Genomic DNA, 10,556 nt, shown 5'->3' on the forward strand with positions numbered 1-10,556 from the left:
ATCATGACAAAAGCATGTACGAGCCAAGAGCCTGCAAACCAAGGACACGTTCCCTGACCATACTTGGTCAACTCGAGGAGTGATCGAGACCTTCAACACACGGTCCACCTACCCAAATTATACCACCTACTCAAAAGAGAACAATAGAAGACTACGACTGAGGCTGCGTGCTAATTTACATCAGAAGCGACAGAAGAACCAATCATCGAGAGGATGAAGATGAATACGCACTGTGTAGACTAAATATGTATGAATTTAATATATAAATATCTGTTGATTGCAATATGCAGGCGGACATGTTTGGGAAGGATTCCATGTCCCCGGATTTCTCTAATTTGTACCATTTTTTGGACATCGTTATTAAAGGATGTCTCTACTTATCTAACTTTGTGAAGATAAGTTTTTCTTAGCAGTGCAGATTTGCAACAAATTGACCTCCTGTCATAGCTTTGCCCAAAGAATCTCCAAAGAAATTTAAACTACCATGTGTATGGGACTGGTTCTGCTATATTTATGTATACCTTAAAAATCTTTGTTTAATGTAAAACCCTGTAAAAGCCCCATGTACATAAGGCTATAAATGTAAATATATATGTTTTTGTATAGGTATACATACATATACCATCCTCTTCCCCCCCCCAAAAAAAAAAAACAAAACGAAATATTTTTGTCTTTGCAATATTAGTTGCTGGTTCATCACAATAATATTTTCAGTATAAGGCTTGTTAGATATTCGTCCTCAGCTAATTGCCCTAAGCTCCATGAAGTGATAATAAGTAAAAGGAAGGCTTTTCTCAGTTTTACTTTGATAGGTTTCTGGATTGAAAATACAACTTTTCAAAAGTGGGAAACGGTAAGAATGGAGAAGGAGTGGCCCTTGAGAGCATTAGCAAATATGTTCTACTTGCAGAAAATGAATAGTGCTGAGAGATAGGACAAATACAAAGGAGTATGAGACCCATGTGTGTTCATATAAGAAAAGAAATCACAGGGTTAATGAGAAGTACTTCCACAGTTGCCAAGGGAAACAGAGGAAAGAGGTGATTGTTACAGGCTTAGCTGAGGTACTCTGGAATGAGGACCCTCCTAGAATTATATCTTAGGTTCTTGGGCGTGTAACTTGAGTGGTTTGTAATGTGTTGGAGGGGAAGAAAATGTGTGCTTACTTGCCTGTGAGGACGTTTCTGGGTTCGTTTTTTATTTGTTTTAATTATTTTTGGAGATGCTGGAATAAGGTTTTATATTCACAAAAGCAGCCAGTGGTTTTCAGATTTTGAGAAACAATGCTCCTGCCTCTTTTTCCCAGTCAAAATATGCTTTTATCTCTTTGGTATGTGTACAAAAAATGGAGCAAATAAGAGTAGAGAAATCTGGATAATTAGAGTATACATGTTTCCCTTTGGAAAGGGTAGGTGGAGAAAGAAGTATGCAGAGTGTGTACATGTGATAACATTTTTATCTTTAAGACTGTGGATGTGGTTATTTTTATCTAACAATGTTACCTTGTCTGATACTCTTTGAAATGTGTTTATAAAGCTTCTCATCTATACCACATTTCTGGATTAATAACAGATAGGGACTGTTGACCCAGTCTAATAGTTTTATTCCATCATATGTTTTGAACATGTAGGTAGTCCTCCTTCTGAGTAGAACTACTTGTGGTTAGACAGGGAAATTTTTTGCAAAGGACTGAAAAAGTCTCTCAGCCCCCTCTGACAGGCTGTAGTACAATTTTCAGGGAAAAAAAAAGGGCTGGTGTCATAAAGTGCGTAAGCCACCATTTTTCATTCCTGATGTCTGTAATTAAATTAAGCATGCACCTGGCTTCGTAGGCGATAGCAAAGCCATTGCTTGTAATTAATTTGAGCATCATTTTGACAATCTGGAGTGCAAATACAGCATATTGCTTATTAGTCTAAATTTCTGTGCTCGAGGTGAAACTGGCCATATGGCTAAAAAGCCACACAGAATTCTGCCTGAAGTTTCAGAGGTTTTTTTGCTTGCTTTAAAACCCAGCTTTTGTTTTTTTCCTCCAAGAAAATTCATATTGCTACATTTTACCTAATGGCTGAGGTTATCCTGGTCTGTTTTCAGTTCAGGTGGTGGTATGATATATCAGTCTGGGCTGATTAGATTATAATTATTTTCTTCAGCTTTCTAAGCTATATTTATAGGACTGTTATGTTACAGCCTTTGGTTTAACTAGAAAATACCGGTCCTTCAGTGTCATGTCTAGTAAGTCTATATTGAATAAATTTACAAAATCAGGTTGGTTGTAGCCACATATCTTAAAATAATTGAAAGGCAGAAATTTTATAGGAAAGTTCAAATAAAGGAAAAGCAGAAAACGTTCCCTTGGGCTCTAGCACTAGGCAATAGTGTCTAACTATATCTTATGAGCACGTCTCATAAACCTGTTTTCACGTAAAAATCTCTATGGCTTTGTAATTTAATAGAACAGTGTAAACTGAGTAAAACTGATTTCAGTCACATGCAAGTCATCACATAGTGCAGTATTTTTGCACATTATGTAATTCACTTTTGCCAAACACAGTGTGTTGTCCTCTGAATTACAGGTGACAGAAAACAGCCTGCAAGCCTTTCACCAAGCCCATGTAAATACTTGTTGCTGGCTAGGAGTTCTGTCGATCTTCAGGCTTGTTTGGAATTATATGGTGAAACAGGCTGGTACTGCATGATAATGTCCTCATACTAAATAGACCTTATTAGACAGTATTGTTTTCCTGACTGTCTGTTTTCGAGATTAAAGAATTTTTAATTCCATCTACAACATGTGTCAGGTAGCTGCCAAACCCCCTTGGTCCACAGAGCACAAACAGACAGGGCTGTAATTTTACCTGAAATCAGTCCTTGATGTTTTGAAGTTATCAAATGTTGGTAGTCACCCAACATCTCTACGGACCTCACAGAGAATGTCTCAAATGTAAGTGTGGTACAAAGACTGTGCTACACAGTCCGAGTTGATTTTCAGCAAAAATAACTTAATGTATGACTCTGAAATGCTGGAACTTTTCAGTCCAGGGAAGTCACAGCTCAGATTTCACAAATAAATCAAGTAGATCTTGTAGCAAAAACCTGAATGTGAACTGCAGTTTGTAGAAACAATAGGTACAGTCACAGATTATATGGTGACTCCTTAACATGTCTGTCTGTCAGAAATGCAGCATCTTTCTCTGCAGAAAGCCAAATATTAGTGTTCTCTGGACTTGCTAAATCAACCCCCATTAGATTATGTTTTCCCTGCATCATGAAATGATCTTAAAATAAGCTGTTAATTTTTTTGGAGAAAAAAAAAAATGTGTATATATATATGTTTACATATGAAATGGCTCCTGTGTTTACTATAATGAAGCAGATTCTTCTGAAGAAAATGCATTAAACAATTGGATAGAGGGAATTTTAAGCAGATGGCATATTTTCTCCAGGTAAGTAGAGCAAGTTAATTAACGTTGTTTATGGGTTGTGCCAGCCTGTGAAGTCTCCTACCCCACTGAATTGGGAGAGACTTTGTACTTAGATCAGGCTCTAGAGGAGGATGAGTTTTTGAGGGGGCAAAAGAACTTGTAATAAGACAGGCAATGACTTGTACTTTTGTTTCAATCCAGAAGCAAATAGCAGTGGAACTGTTTTGAAGGGAGATAACTGGTTATATTTTTAAAAAATAATATTTATAATTTCTACACATAAATTCTGCCAATGAAAAATACTTTACAAATGTGGTAAAAATACTTTCTCAGCCTAAAAAAATCCCAGATAGACGCATCTCCAGATTTGAAGGAAATAGAATTAAATTTTTCTTCAATTAGATATCAGAGATCATCTTCAATAAATCAAAATAATAATCTTCTATAAGACATTAAGTGCAGTGACAATCAGTTGTGTGCAACTAATTCCTACTCCTCAATGCTTTGGTGTTCTGCTGAAGCGTAGGACTTGTGTGAAGGAAGATGAAAAGGGTTAAGTGGGCCTAGGAAGTAAAACTGTATAAATAATTGTGAGGCAAGGGGGGAATCTTTTCCTTCCTATGCCCTAGACTAAGCTTTCTAGAATTATCAGAACTGAGGAAGTACAGAATGGAATAAAGAATGGAGAGGACATCCTCTGGTCTGATGTCAGGTGACAGACTATGCAAGCAGACAACATGGGAGGTGGTTGGGGAGTTAGCCTCTTGCCTCTTAGGGAATCTGTACATGGTTGGAAGAGCAATGACGGCTCACACTAACTCTGGATCGTGGCCCTAGATCTCCAGGAATGTGATGTTCAGATTTTTCAAAGGAATAAACTACTCAAAACTCAAAATCTTTCTGTCATTTCCAAGCCATTAGGCGGGATCATATCAAATCTCTACGGTGTTTTGCTAGCTTTCTACAAGTCTTTCCCTGAGGTTAAAACTAAAGGCATGGTTGCACTTCCACGTGTTGTGCTGTTTGTTTCTGAACAGGTAAGTATCTCACCACAACAAGGCTCCATAAACTGCCTCGCTGTGGCACATCATCAGTGAGGAGGCCTGTAATGCCTGTCCCAGAGCACACAGCCTGAGAATTCTGAAAAATCCCAAATGTTTCATGGCATGTGTGTGTAAAAATATTCTTAGTGCTTTAGGAACCTCTGATTCTAGGTTTGAGCCTGTGCTTCTAAGTTAGCTGGATTGTGATGTTCAATGTAAACACCCACATTCGGCAGGTATTTGAACCTTAGATGATCCTTAAATCATATGACCGTCTGCATGGGAGAGCATGGTCTGTGTAAGCACGTAGTCTAAAAATCACCGTTACCTGTAGACAGACCCCTGAATTGAGGCTCTTTTCCTGCTTGCTACTGCAGGGATGTGAATGAGCAGTAATACCTTGCTGGCCTGTATTAGCAAATTAGCCTCGAAGACACACAACAATTTTTTTCTTTTTCCTTTTCTTTTTATCTAATCATTGTAATTTTGACAGTTTGAAAGAGTAGGAAAAAAATGGTTATTCATCAGCCAAAACCAAGTATTTGTATTTTCTTTACAAATAAGAATATCAAACAAACTTTTGTGTGAATTAAACAGTTCATTTCAATAAAAAAACCCTGCTAATATTAAATTTGATAACTTTTTTTTTTACAGTACAAAGACCTAGAGACATTTCAAAAGTAAATTGATTCTTAGCTGGAAGAACCTGACATGGACTACGAATATCAGAATTAAGTGTAGGGGTGTTCTTCTTAGGAGTTTTTCACTGCTGATAATAAAAAACAGCCGATAATATCAGATGGTCATGAACCCTGTCATATTGCTAAGTTGTTTTTTTTTTTATTTGTCCTTTTAAAAAAAAAAGAAAAAAGCCTTTGTTCTGGTCATTTAAGCAAGAGAAACCCTCAGTCTCTCATTATGGAGAAGTATGGAGAGTGTAGTTCACCTCCGTCAGGGACAAAGATGGGTGACCAGGCTGCTTCTACTCGTAGATATGTGGCACAACATACTGGTGATGTCCACAGAGGGCATCTATGTGACATTGCTCTGCCTGCAGCCACTTTGGCTAAGCTACTGGGTGCTTGTCTTGCTGCTGCAAGTAACTTTAAAAGAGCTGTGATGTGCACTGAAAAGCTTTCTGGGATTGGGTCCCAGGGAAGTTGTGTGCGTCATGGGCTTGGCACAGAGCTGTTTGAGCCTGACCTTCACCAGAGGTTAGTGAGTGGAGGGGTTTCTGAAAGAAAGCAAGCAACAGCCTCTGAGTATGTAAAAGCTGACACTAGGGTCCCAACAGCATCAGTGCAATTGAGCATTTCTTCCCCAAATGTGAAAATCAGCCTGGTAGGACCAGGGTGCCTCATGGCCAGCTGGATGGCCAAGCTCTGCTTCGTTGTCCTGCTTCCCCCAGCTGGTTCCCAGCCCTGCCTCAGGAACTCTTCTAGGAGACCCTGCGGTGGCGATGCAGGTGGTATGGACATGCCACTCAGTGCTGTGGCTGCGCGCTTGTGACTTCAGGCAGCTCTTGCTGAGATTTTGGCCAACAGCTCATGCTAAGGTCTGATGTATGTTAGGAGCAGTGCCATTATGTCAAAGCAAAAGTACCGTGTAAGCTGGACAAATGTCCAGAAAAGCAAAGGGGCCATTATGCTGCCAATATCACCTGCAAATTGCTGTCTATCATCTTTGTCTGGCAGTTTCGTCAGAATTCTGCCAGGTTATGGAAATGGTAATGATCAAACTTCCGAGCTGGAAGGTTGAAACCAAACTATCAGCAGCTAGACTGATGAGGTTTTCATGCTTCCTGGTGCCATGCAGGGTGCGCCCACACTGTTATAGAGGAGAAAGTATGAGCGCTCTCACTATCGGCTTGGTAACCTTTTTCCTTTTTTTTTTCTTCCTCATAGGTGCACGAATTGGCTTACGGGTTATAAGTTATGACCTGAATGGTAAGTGAATCCATGTGATAGATTAGTCTGGCAAAAGGGGACTGAGCTCCCATTTGTTTTGTTTTTTTGTTGTATTTCTTAATGAGCTCGTAAAATAAAGTTTAAATCAGGGTATGTGGTTCTGTAAACTTGAGAGATCCAAATGGACATTGACAGCCCTCTGTGGGGACAAGCTGCCTCCCTGCAGGTGTCTGGAAAGGAGAGGAATAGCGTGACCTTGTAGCTACAGGGTGGGATAATGTTGTGCCATCCTAATGCTGCTGCCTCAGATGTTGTTTGGGGATGTCATTTCAGAGGGCAATGCTCCCTATTTGCGTGATTCTTGTTGCTGTGAAGGCATGTTATAAAAAAGTTAGCAAAGCTTTACATGCTGTTAGTTTTACACTTTGAAGTCAAGGGTGTTGACAAAAGCAATGGAGAATAGTTCAGGTAAATTTATTCTTTTTTATTATAGAAATCCCCTGACGTTAGGTTTGATATATCCTAAGTAATTTTTTCACCTACGGCTTTAGGACCAACTGCACTAACCAACGCTCAAGTAACCAACCACTGATTAAGTTTTCATGATACAAATGTGTTGCAACTGTAATCTAAATGGTTAATGATATTGCATGTCTATATAACGCCATCATAAACTACAGGGAACGTTCCAGAATTGCTTCTTCCTTATTACTGAGTGAAATTGTGTAGTGAATTGCCAAGTAACATGTTTAAGTTTATTATCTATGATTGCATAAATATACATATGTGATCTTCTGAGAATACATTATGAAACCATCTGAGGAAAAACTGTTAGCTTCCTATATGGTACATACAGCGTAGCACAACTGAATGCATTACCAGACAGACAGCTTCTTCTGAATGATGTGTTGCTGACACAAACCAACAGAACACTGGTGAACTTCAACAAGGCTCTTCTTTAATGCTGGTATTTTAACAGAACTCAGTCACACACAGAGTATGTCTTCAGAACAGAAATAATGAAGAGCAACATACAGCATTCAAAAGTTTAGGTAGTTCTTAGATGTAAAGGGACTGAGGAAGATGCGCTTGGGAATCAGTTCTTCATCTAGTACTGTTTTTTATTTTTCTCGACCGTTTTGGTGATGACATGAAACTGTGGATGATAAAATTTGCAGATGACGTGAAATTAGCATAGTAAATAATAAGCAATGTAGAGTGTTATGAATAGTCTTAGAAGTAGACTCTGATACCTGATTTCCTGCGTGTTTAAATCCAAAGAATAAATGACATTATCCTCTTTAATTTTTTATTTTTCTCCCAATATTTGTCACTAGGAGAATTATTCCAGCTGATTTGGAGGCTGAAATACTTAAATTCAAAAGACAGGTTGTTGTTTTCACTCTCATTTTTTAATGTTAATGTGGAGTTGAATTCGACAATGTTATCTGAAATCCGGCAGCATTAACTCACATAATGTCATTAATACTGATTGTGCAAGACAAAGCAGGAGATATATATATTTCCCACCCCAACCCCCACCTAAGAAATAATAAAATAAAATTCTCCGGTTTTGAAGAGAATGAGAACTGTCTGTTAATTTGTGTCAAATTCTGGCTTACTGTTTCAGCCAGTTTTCTGCAAATGGAGGAAAATCCAAAATGCTTCAGTTTGATAGATCTTTAAGTGAAACATTTTGACTCTGTGTTAACTCACAGCCTGGCTATTTTAAAAAGTAACTTAAAATTATTGTGATACTTGATGCTTAAATATTTAATTACAGGTTGATCTGTATTAGGGGCTTTTGTTATTTTTATTGGTCAATGTTTTTCACATTGCTGAAACACCTGCATAAGTGTTCGGGGGAAGAGCCAGGAAGGCTCAGAAAATGTTCTTCTTTTTGTTTTGGTTTTTTTTTTTCTTTTTTGGAAGAGCACCCTTTTTTCCAGTTCACCCTGAAATGGGATAGGAGATTAAGAAATGGAGATGGGATAGTAATAAAGAATGTTCTTCATTATTAGTTACAGAGATAAGTTCTGCCTGCCCTCATGCAGCAATATCACATGTACCACTTCTACGATGGTGTTTCATGCATCAGCTACACCAACTGCAAATATTAAACACACTGCCTGTGCAGCATATAATGTTTGAGTTCCTGAGTTACTGCCTGTCTTCAGAGCTGTCATTCAGTTTACCCTGCTATTTCAGTATGCTTGGCTTGTAAGAAAGTAAGGTTAATTATGCCTCATAAAATTTTTAGCTCTGGTATAAGTTTGTGGCTGTAGTGGTGAAAGTAGTTAGCTTTGTTTTGGGGGGTTTTGCTACTGTTGTGAAGTGCTATGAGTAATTATGGTTTATATCTTTAGCTAATTTGGGTATTGTTTTTACTAAATAGTCTGAATTTTTTTTCCAGATGTTGAAGTTTATAGGAGCTCTAGTCCATTAGCCGCTTCTGAAAACTTCTAGCTACATGCTACAAATAATCTTGCATGCCTCATACTAGGAAATCATTTTAAGGAAATATTGGCAGCTGCACATAAAAACTATGAAATGCTGATGTGCACAGCACTGATTTCTTCCATCGATTGCTCCTTTTTGAGAAGAATTGTCTGAAATCCAGAATGAGGCTCAAAGATCTTGCAAGGTTGTGTGAGCCAAGCTTATATTTGCTTAAGCATTTATAAATTAAAAGATTTTAAATTGAAAGGCAGCATTATTACCAGATTTGTGTGGTACAGTATCTGACTTGGGATTCTTCCAACAAACTCAGACTTCTTTTTCTAAGCTGTTGAAAAAATTGGAAGTACATGAAATTAAAAGATTTGAGAGGGGTTCTATCAGATCCCAGTTAAACTTAATAAGTACTGTCTCTTTGTATAAATCAGAAAAGCAGACTACCCTTCTCATTTTTTCATTAAAATGTCTATGGCAGCTGCCATTCTCTCAAGAGCAAATCTTGCTTGCCAAACCAATGTCTGGCAAACAGAATATACCATAGTAAAAGTTAAACCATCCTTTGTACTGCTAGGTACCTTAGTACAGTATGTGGTGTTCAGTGTGTCTGGGAGATTTATTTACAGAAGACAGCATGCAGTAGGGAAAGGTGTAAATGTAAGCATCTTAGTTACTTCTATTTCGTTATGCAAATAGTTCTTCAAATATTCAGCATGGGGTACCTTCCAAAATGCAACGACCAGCCGCTCATGGAGATGCTTGGAAACCACACATGGGAATGTAGCGTTACCTTAGAGCCTACCTAAGTGTTCACTGATTTTGTCATGCAGACAAGCCACAAGAAAATGTTGCAGTGGCTGCATTAATTATCTGAGGGATTTATAATCTTTGACCTTGACATTATATGGGAAATGCACTCATCTCACCCGTGAGATACTATTATGAGAAGTTAACAGTTTTGCTTACTTGATGGTTTGGTTTACCAAGGTCTGTACAATCATTTTCAGCCACAGTAGCAACATGCAACACTGCCTTAGAGGTAAAATTAAATGTCTGAAAAACGCATTTGGGAGAATGATCACTGTTAACATAACATAATGCTTCCTAGCATGTTTGATTGTCTGTTAATTTTCATGGCTTTAAGCTGGAAAAATCCTCTTACTGCTTCATTGAGTTTTACTTCTCTTCCATTGACGGAGGTGCAGCTTTGAGTAAGAAGAGATTTTTATACCCGTTTATTTTCTTTTAAATCCCAGTTAGAAAGAAAAAACTGAATTTTCATAAGGCGTTATTTGTACATACGTCATTACAAAGTGACCACCATGTTGTTTTACTAGAATCTTCTACAGTGTTGTAACCAGATGCGTGCAGTTTATCCGTTCCAGCCGGATAAACAATATGATACAGCTTTTGTTGCTGGGGACAAGACAATTCAATATGGACGACATGCTGATCTCTTTAAGCTTTCGTTAATATGGTAAGCAAAGGTCGGGAAGGACTCTGAAAATACAGGTTTATTCCACAAGTTTAACGGATTTCTTTCACTGCTTCAGACTGATAAATATTTGAAAACAAAGATAAAAGTAAACTTTAAATTGGAGTGCAGCAGGAAATATTAAGAAGCATTCTATATTATTCATCCACATTAGAAATTATAAGGCTCTCGGGTTCATCTCCCCTCTCCAGAGTTATTTGAATTAGATGTATTGTTTACATTAAAACCTATA

At 38.0% G+C, this 10,556-nt stretch overlaps 1 pseudogene; it reads left to right on the plus strand.

Moving 5' to 3' along the window:
• The window catches only part of LOC104345464 (glutamate decarboxylase 1-like), a 49,266-nt pseudogene extending 44,114 nt beyond the window's left edge, over positions 1-5,152 (plus strand).
• Positions 5,153-10,556: the final 5,404 nt, after the last annotated feature.

This window comes from Leptosomus discolor, chromosome 8, assembly GCF_034619465.1.
Source record: "Leptosomus discolor isolate bLepDis1 chromosome 8, bLepDis1.hap2, whole genome shotgun sequence".
Taxonomy (NCBI): Eukaryota; Metazoa; Chordata; class Aves; order Leptosomiformes; family Leptosomidae; genus Leptosomus; species Leptosomus discolor.